We start from the raw sequence: 8773 nt of genomic DNA, 5'->3' as shown, positions 1-8773 counted from the left end.
TCTTAACCAACTTGGCCTGAAAGTAGCAAATGTTGCTTCTGATCCCTTACCATGGGAGAGCTGACTAGATGGCCCCACCTAGATGCAGGGGGGCTTGTGAGATTTCTTGGTCCTGGCCTACACGGATACTCTGAAGTGACAAGTTTTATTACAAGAAAGTGGGAGAACAGGTATGCATAGACACAGTTATATGTCAGGCACCATGTTAATTTCTGAAGATGAACAATGGATAAGTCATCGTCTTTCGGCAGGGTAGTGCCCCACAGATCCTCAACTAACCAAACATGAGATCCAAGTACTAAATAAAGTCATATGTGAACACAGATGCAGAGGAAAATACCACACTGTAGAATGGATTCAGCAAGCAGAGCCTTAAAGGGCTGCAGCTAGCAGACAAAAGGAAGGAGCCGAGAAGATGCCCCATGTGTGCAGTCATGAGCTGCTCGATGTGTCAGGTGTTCAAGAATGTGCGGGTAACTAGGCCAGATCAGAGAGGGTCTTGTGGGCTGTGCCTTCTACACAAGTAACTAGGAAGTGAATGTGAATATATGCTGTGCATCTGAGGCTTCAGACACAGGTCCTTTGATCCCGCTCCTTTCTGAAGCCCATGTTTCTTGGATATGTCATTACATATGTGAAAGGAAACTGATTTTTAAAACTTGAGGTGTCATAGGGGACTTTTTAAGATGACAGGTGTTTAGTTTCTTGTAAAGGAAACCATATCCTTGGCAGCCTTGTTCCTTACTGGGTAGGGATGTGTCACCTTACAAAGGAGACACGTTAAAAATGTATTAATCCCCCCATCTGATTTCAAGGTTGATATTTCATCACACATTTAAGGCCCCTTCCCTTTCTCTTAATACTAGTAGTAGTGAGTGTGCTTTCTTTTAATGCTGGAGAGAGCTTGGAGTTACAGGTACCAAAAGAGGCCGAGGTTGTCTCAGCTATACTAGCAGAAGAGCACTTTGTTCTCTGCTGATTAAACTTGGCCGAGGGGACATGCCGAAGAGAAGGGTCACCTTGGGATCAATATGGGAGGTCAGCTGCCGGACACACACATTGCTCTTCCCCAAAGTTTTTATAACTAGAATCAAGATTTTGATGTCCCTGTATTCCTTATCATATAACACTTATGTCAGTTTATCTTATTCATATAGCACTGTTAGTTTCATAATGAATATGGCTTTCCTTTTCTGGTAAATAGCCTCAAGCTAGTTGGCAACTACGACCACCCCTTTCTATGCCCACTTATATTTGAAGAGAGATTGGCATAGTGAAACGTTGGGTTGGCTGATAAGTTTGTTCAGGTTTTCCCCTAACATCTTATGGAAAAACCCAAATGAACTTTTTGGCCAACCCAATATATTTATAAGATTTATTTTTAATCTAATGAATACTTATTGATATCTATAAAGGTCAAGTTTCTGTCTGGGCCATGGAGTGGAGAGAAGAGGGAGCTAGAAATATGGGTGAACTTGGTTTCTGTCTACATCTGGAAGAGAAGATGCAGCTGTATATAATATCTCTGATACCGCACAAACATGAACAGTTCCATAAGGAAGGAGTGGACAGTAGGGAGAAAGACTTTGCTATTGGAGGAAGTCAGGGAAGGCTGAATAGTGCTCGAAGCTCAGAGAAGTTACCAGAGATTGGTCCAGGGTTACACAGGCAACTGATGCCTGAAATAGCAGGTGCTCAGATCTCTCAAGGCAGGGCTCCTGGCTTTCTGCATGATGCCAGATCTCAGAGACGATCTGAGGACAAAGGCAGAGGACACAAGTTCTCGGCTTAACACCTGTCTCCAGTGGAGAGTTGGCCAGTTGTGAATACATTTAGGTTCTGTCGGGAAAAAGGTGGCCCACAACCCAACTAGCACCAACAACCTGAAGCTTTGACTCCTGGTTTTATTTTACTCTTCTGTAAGAGTAAGTCCGATTACCCTCATTGCTTTGAGTGTTAGAAAAAAAAAAAAATTCCATGGGTTAGAAGGACTGCTTATAAAACACAAAGATAAATGATGACTATCAGAAAAAAGTTTTTGAGAGGATGAAGAGACAGAATTTACTATAGCTTGAAATGGCTAAGTGTTGTCCAATTGCCATTTTTTTTCTTTTACCGTAAAATACATAATAGAGAATGCTAGAAGATTTCCTTTTTAGAACTTGGTAAAAATTATAGCAGATGAACATTAGGCAAAATCAAAGGGGAATTTTGCTCACATATGAAAGTTTATAAGAAATCTAGTTGAGTCTGGTTCCAGTATTTGCTGAAGTTTGTGGTTGTATCAACAAAGATGGGTTAAAGTAAGCATATTTTAGATCCTAAAGAGAGCAGTCTCATAGTCTGGAATAGAGAGTAGCTTTAAAATGTTTTAAAATGGGTTGCCTTTTCTTTCCTTCCAGCTGTGCCTAGTGCTGGGGAAGATAAACTGGCGTGTCCTTTGTTACATAGCAACATACCCACTCAGGGGAGTGAGGCACATTAGAGTTTCAGAATCTTAAGTCCTTTCAAACAGTTGATAGTGGAGTTGGGGAAAATAAATTGGGAGAAGCCAAGTAACCATTCAGTATGGCCCTCTAACACCTGAATCATTTTAGCAACATTCTTCAAAACAGAGCTGATGGTCTCATTGATAACACTGGCCCAATGACATGGATGAGCAGTTCAAACACCCTTCCTGGCATTTGCCTCTGCAGCTTTTGACCTGTCTTGGCTGCTGCTATTTCTCTCATTTTCTAGTGGCTATAATTTGAGTCATGTGGAGAAGGACTTTATTATCCAGGTGAATGTCTTAGCTTTACTTCTGTACCTCCTTGATTTTACTTACTCTCTATTCTGATCAGAATTGTCTTTAAGTATTTGATTAGTCTCCTGAGCACTTGGGACCAAAGACCCTTTGGTAACCCAGTATTCCTTTGCTGTCTCTCTATTTCTCTTTGAAGTAAATTCAAGGAGAAATACATTCCTTGATGATGTAAAGACTGCTGGGAATTTTGATCTTCTCTTTATAAAATGCTCTGTAAATTTTGTGCTTAACAACCACTGTAAAGTTTTTATAATCCCAAATCTAATACTGATTTTTTTTTCTCAAAATGTTTGATATCTTTCTTCACTTCTGTGGCTTAAATTAGGGGCATTTTGTAACAACATTAATTTTCCAAATCCACTTCATCCTCTCCCGGTCCTAAAAGAACAGAACTTACATTTGAAGACAAAGGATTTGTAAATAGCTTTAATATTAGGAAGACATTGACATTAACAAAAATGTTAACATAATAACATAGCATTTAAGGCTTCCTCCCAGTGCTCCACTATCTCCCCTCTGTGGGACAAGGACCTTGATTGGTGTACCTTAGTCCACAGTGTTTACACAGAGCCTGTATAGGACAGGTATTTAGAAATAGTTGTTACATATTGCTAAGATATGTTTTCTTGATATGTTTCCCATCATTAAAAACTCTACAAATAACAAATGCTGGAGAGGGTGTGGAGGAAAGGGGCCCCCCTGCATTGTTGAGGGGAATGTAAATTGGTGTCCATTTCAACGTCCCAGGCTCAGGAAGTGTTGGTGAGGGGACCTACAATCAGGCTCATTAGCCCATTGTTTTTGAACAATGTGTGGTGTCTGTGCATAAAGTTATCAAATTTTCTAATTTGAAATGACTCACTGAAAACTTCCTTGCAAATTATCTATTTTGTAACTCATAGTGTTTCTCGTTTATATTAATGTATATGAGTAATCACTGAAATATTATCCTGGACTTCAAGGAGCTCCAACCAGTCCATCCTAAAGGAGATCAGTCCTGGGTGTTCATTGGAAGGACTGATGCTGAAGCTGAAACTCCAATACTTTGGCCACCTCATGCTCATGCGAAGAGTTGACTCATTGGAAAAGACCCTGATGCTGGGAGGGATTGGGGGCAGGAGGAGAAGGGGACGACAGAGGATGAGATGGCTGGATGGCATCACCAACTTGATGGGCATGAGTTTGGGTAAACTCCGGGAGTTGATGATGGACAGGGAGGCCTGGCGTGCTGTGATTCATGGGGTCGCAAAGAGTTGGACATGACTGAGCGACTGAACTGAACTGAATTGATGCTTGTAAAAGGAAGAATATTTAGGGCTTATTCTTCTCACATATACATTACATTAGTACAAGAGGGAGCATCATAACTCATTACTTTGTTCTTAGAGAGCAGTTAGTGCTTGTTACATACAATGTACCACTGTTAGGAAGAGGCTGGAGAGAGAAGATGAGGAGGTGGGTCACTGCCTTCAAAAATATCTTGAGGGGTGTTATTCTGTGCTGGTTTGGTTCCTTCATTCTCTACCGATGCCAGATAACTCAGGGTTCACAGCTTTATGTAGAAAAACCAAAATTAGTCATATGAAGACTTTGATTTTAGACCTGTAATACCAAGATGATGTAAAAACACAGCTTTGTAGTCTAATGTTGGGGATGACTGTTGCTTATGTAATATTGATTTTACTTCACTCCTCATTTTTCAAATTAAAAAACAATTCAAATGTCAAATGTATTATGCAGGACATTAGTGTCTTATGAGATTTTAAAAAATACTCTGTGGGGGAAAAAAAAAGCTCTTTGAAGTCAAGAGAATTTGGGTTAAATGTGGTTCACCAGGTTTCTTTAGTAAGATACTAAAGCCTACTTTACTGGGGACTTCTCAGAGCCGCTGTTATAATAAACTTGTATGCGTGCTCACTGTCTCAGAGCATCTAGTTGTGGACCACCCAGCAACGTCTCCTGTTCTGCAGATCATGGTTTGAATAATGTCCTGCGGTATTATGTACAAATTCCAGAGAAAGTGGAAGAAGTGAAAGTTACAATTCCCATTCTGCTAAGAGAGATGGAAAGTCAAGGGAGACTGGTTACGTTCCCCTTCTTACACTGCAGTAGAATCCTCCCGTGTGAAACTAGGTCTCTGGCAGCAGGTCTCTGTGCAGAGACAGTATCTGCCAGCCCTCAGGTAAAGGAAACAGTTCCCTTGAGTTCATGCGGTGCTCAGTGGACAAACCCAGTGAATCTCCTTCCTGTACCTCGGGCCTTTGGGGTGAGGGTTCTGCAGGAAGGATGTTCTTCATAGGCAAGTGTCAGGTCAAGGGTCTTAGACGTGTGGAGCCTGTGGTGGGCTAGATGGTGGGCTGCCTCCTCAACAAGAGCTGTGTCTATCCTGAACCTCTCTGTGTGACCTTATTCTGCCAGATTATGCTTCCTTTTGTTAGATATATAAAGGTTTTAAGTATTCAGTGATGGGTAGGAGTAGAATAACATTCAAGACTAAGATTTCTTTTCACCCAAGGCTGTCAGGTTTGTGTTAGGATAAATTCATAGGATGTAAAACATTACTACTTTAGAGATTATAATGCCCTGCTGAATAAGGGCTAATTTGGGGTAAAAAGCCCCTATTGGTACTGGGGACCCTTTACGTCCCTATGATGTCACCTCATGTGATTAGATATATGTCTTGTTTCTGACTCCTTCTGAGACTTGAAAGAGGATTAGATCACCCACCCCCAACTGGTCATTTCTCTCTGGAGATGGGAGAATCAGATCTAATTGATACTTTTTTATGTTTAATTACACTTAATTTCTTCTGACTGGCTGCCCTGAAACTAAGAAGAGGAAAACAGTGTTCTACACGCAGATCTTCTACCAAAACATTTCTTAACCTCATTTACTTCAGAATTGGTTCAAATATAGACTCCCTAAGATAAAAGCTATTCAGAATGGTTTCTTATCTGTATCTGATCCTGTCTTTTGAGTCCTTCTTTCTGGGAACCATCTCTGTGATTTCTGTCATGGGAATTTGCTCAGTCCTTTCTTCTCTAACATTTATCTCTTCTGTATTCACTAGTATTATAATCATTTTCCATTCACTAGTTTTAAAATCATTTTCCATTAAGTTAGTTTGCTTAAATTAATTCCAAAACCTCAGGTCCCCTTCTCCTTTGAATCACCGGGCAGAGGGCTCTGGTCACAGTGCTCTCCTCAATGGCTTTGATGGCATCACCCCTCCTTCAAAACTCTAGTAACTTTCCGCTTACTTCTGGGTAAAATTCCTGGCTTGGTCCCAACTCACCATTCCCTATTTTCTGCTATTGCTTGTACCTGTCCAGCTGTTTTATTTGCTATCTCCTCAGTGTCCTGTGTTTCCCCCATCTGGAACATCCAACTGCACCTCCTTGTCCTTCTGAATTCTGCCCATTTTTCAGGAAGCAGAGCCCATCTCTCCTGCTTTGGAAGGCCTTCCTCATGGCTTCAGCCAGATGAGATCTTTCCCTCCTTTAACTTCCCATGAATTTACTGTCAACTGCATTGATCTGGCAAATTAGGGAGTCAGCCAAGGGCACTGGAAGGATAGAAATCTCTTGCGTATCCAATCCTATCTTGGTATACGTTCTAAGGACAATCCAAAACAACACAGAAAGGGTTCCAGCCTCCCCCATACTCACCAGGACTCTTAGACCTTTGTTTTGACCTTCTACCCCTTCTTTCCTGGTGAGCTCCTCTTTGGGACTTTCCTCTCTTGCCAGTGGACCTTGGGTAAGAGCCTTTCTGGTCCTTCCTGACAGATGTCCTAATTCTGAATCTCAGGCACTTTGAGTTTTCCCTTCTCAGCAGGCTTGTAGTGTCTGCAAATGGTCTCACCACTCATCAGCTCTCATCCACAGAACTCAGAAGTCAAAGGGAGACATCTTCTATGTCTGCGTGTGGTACCTGCGTCCTTTATACCCTTTTCTCGGAGCACAGGGGTGCCTGTCATCCTTACAGGTTGAGGTTCAAGGAAGAAGCAATTTCAGTTCTTTTTTAGGTTATTTTTTTTCCCCAAAGCAATTATTATTATTATTTTTTGCTTCAGGTGACTTGCTATTTCCACCCCCGAACTTAACAGAGGATCACATGGTTTCAGGTATCTCTTCAGTGCATACCCTTTTCATATATCGTGTCCTACCTCATTACATCGTAAGCTTCATGAAAGCTGCTTCTTGTGTTTCAATTCATTGTTGTTTAGTCACTAAGTCCTCTCTGACTTTTTGCGACCCCATGGACTATAGCACAGTAGGCTCCTCTGTCCATGAGATTTCCCAGGCAAGAATACAGAGTGAGTTACCATCTCCTTTTCCAGGGTATCTTCCTGACCCAGAATTTGAACCCACATCTCCTGCATTGGCAGGCAGATTCTTTACCTCTGAGCACCAGAGAAGCCGATGTTGCAGATTGAGTGAGTTGGTTGCTCAGTCGTGTCTGACTCTTTGTGACCCCATGGACTGTATGCAGCCCGCCAGGCTCCACTGTCCATGGAATTCTCCAGGCAAGAATACTGGAGTGGGTAGCCATTCCCTTCTCCAAGGGATCTTCCTGACCCAGGGATTGAACTGGGTCTCCTGCATTACAGGCAGATTCTTTACCATAGAAGCCACCAGGGAAGCCCCTTTGCTCATCTATAAAATTGAGGGCTAGGTTAATTATTTTAAAGATCTCCTTTAGTTTTGTGATTTCTGTGGAAGATATAATAAATATTAGAAATAGGCTAGCAAATGCTTTTCTTCCCTTAAATATTGTGTCCATTCTATTTGGCATCTACCTTTTATTTATACATAGCACTTTCCTCTTTGTTCGCATACATTATTTGATCCTCATATCTACATTGTAAAGTGTCAGAGTAAATATTAGCTGCCTCTTACATGTGAGAACTTGAGACCTGTTGAAGTTAAATGGTAAGTCTCTAAGTTCCTGGAGGAGGCCCTGGGTCTGGTGCCCTTGGCCCACAAACCCCTTAATCAAGATGTTACATGGTTTTCTTTTCACTCCCTGCCCTGCAACTACTAACTCTTCTTTCATGAAACATCTCTATTTTCTCTTATTCTCAACAATCTGCACTTAAGGGTAGAGGGCTGGAGAAGCCATCACAGATTTAAATGCCTAAAAAGACCAGGCAGGATAAGTTGGTGACACAGGGTCAGAATCCTATAATTGGGAAGGGCGGGGGGTGGGGGGCAAAGGGGGCCGGAGACTGTGGCAAATTGAAGAATACATGTCATTTCTGATCCCTATTCAGCCTTAGCACTTTGTTGCTTTTCAGGAATGCTGGCCCAGGGCTGTGAAATTTTCAGTTTTTCAAGGAATGCCGAAAACATACATTTTAAGAGGAAATATGTATTTTAAGATGCTAAAAATAAATGAAAAAAAAAATACTACTCTATGAAGCCAAAACACACAGCTATAGGTGGTCTTGTTCCCATATATCCTCAGGTTAAGGACCTCTGATTTGGAGGTATGAGCCACGTTTGCCTAACTCTGTTAACTCTCTCCCCTTGACCACCTGTCTGCCCCCAATCCTATGAAGTGATTTGGTGAGTTTTGCTATTTTATTGAAAGTTTGGTGTAAGTAACATCAATAAGAATAACAACCAACTGTTGGATGTCTGCTATGTTCCGGGGAGTATGTGTAGGTGTTTTAACACACAGCATCACTAGCTCTCTTAGCCATTTCATGAGATATCTATCATTAAGCTTATTTTATAGGCTAGGGAGCTGGGGCCCCGAGTTGACCTAATTTGCTAAGACCACACGGTCAGTAAGTAGTGGAACCAGGATCAAACCCAGGTTTCTGGCCTCAAAGTATGTTCTTGCTCTTTATTTCTTATACCATATTACCAGCATCCTCAGAGAAAAGAGAGAAAGGGTGAAATGAAAAATGTGGTACTTCCCCTCTTATGAAAGAAGTCAAAAGTGGTCTCTTTGTATGGA

Source organism: Dama dama, chromosome 7, assembly GCF_033118175.1.
Source record: "Dama dama isolate Ldn47 chromosome 7, ASM3311817v1, whole genome shotgun sequence".
NCBI classification, from domain to species: domain Eukaryota; kingdom Metazoa; phylum Chordata; class Mammalia; order Artiodactyla; family Cervidae; genus Dama; species Dama dama.
Note: the sequence above shows the minus strand (reverse complement) of the source record.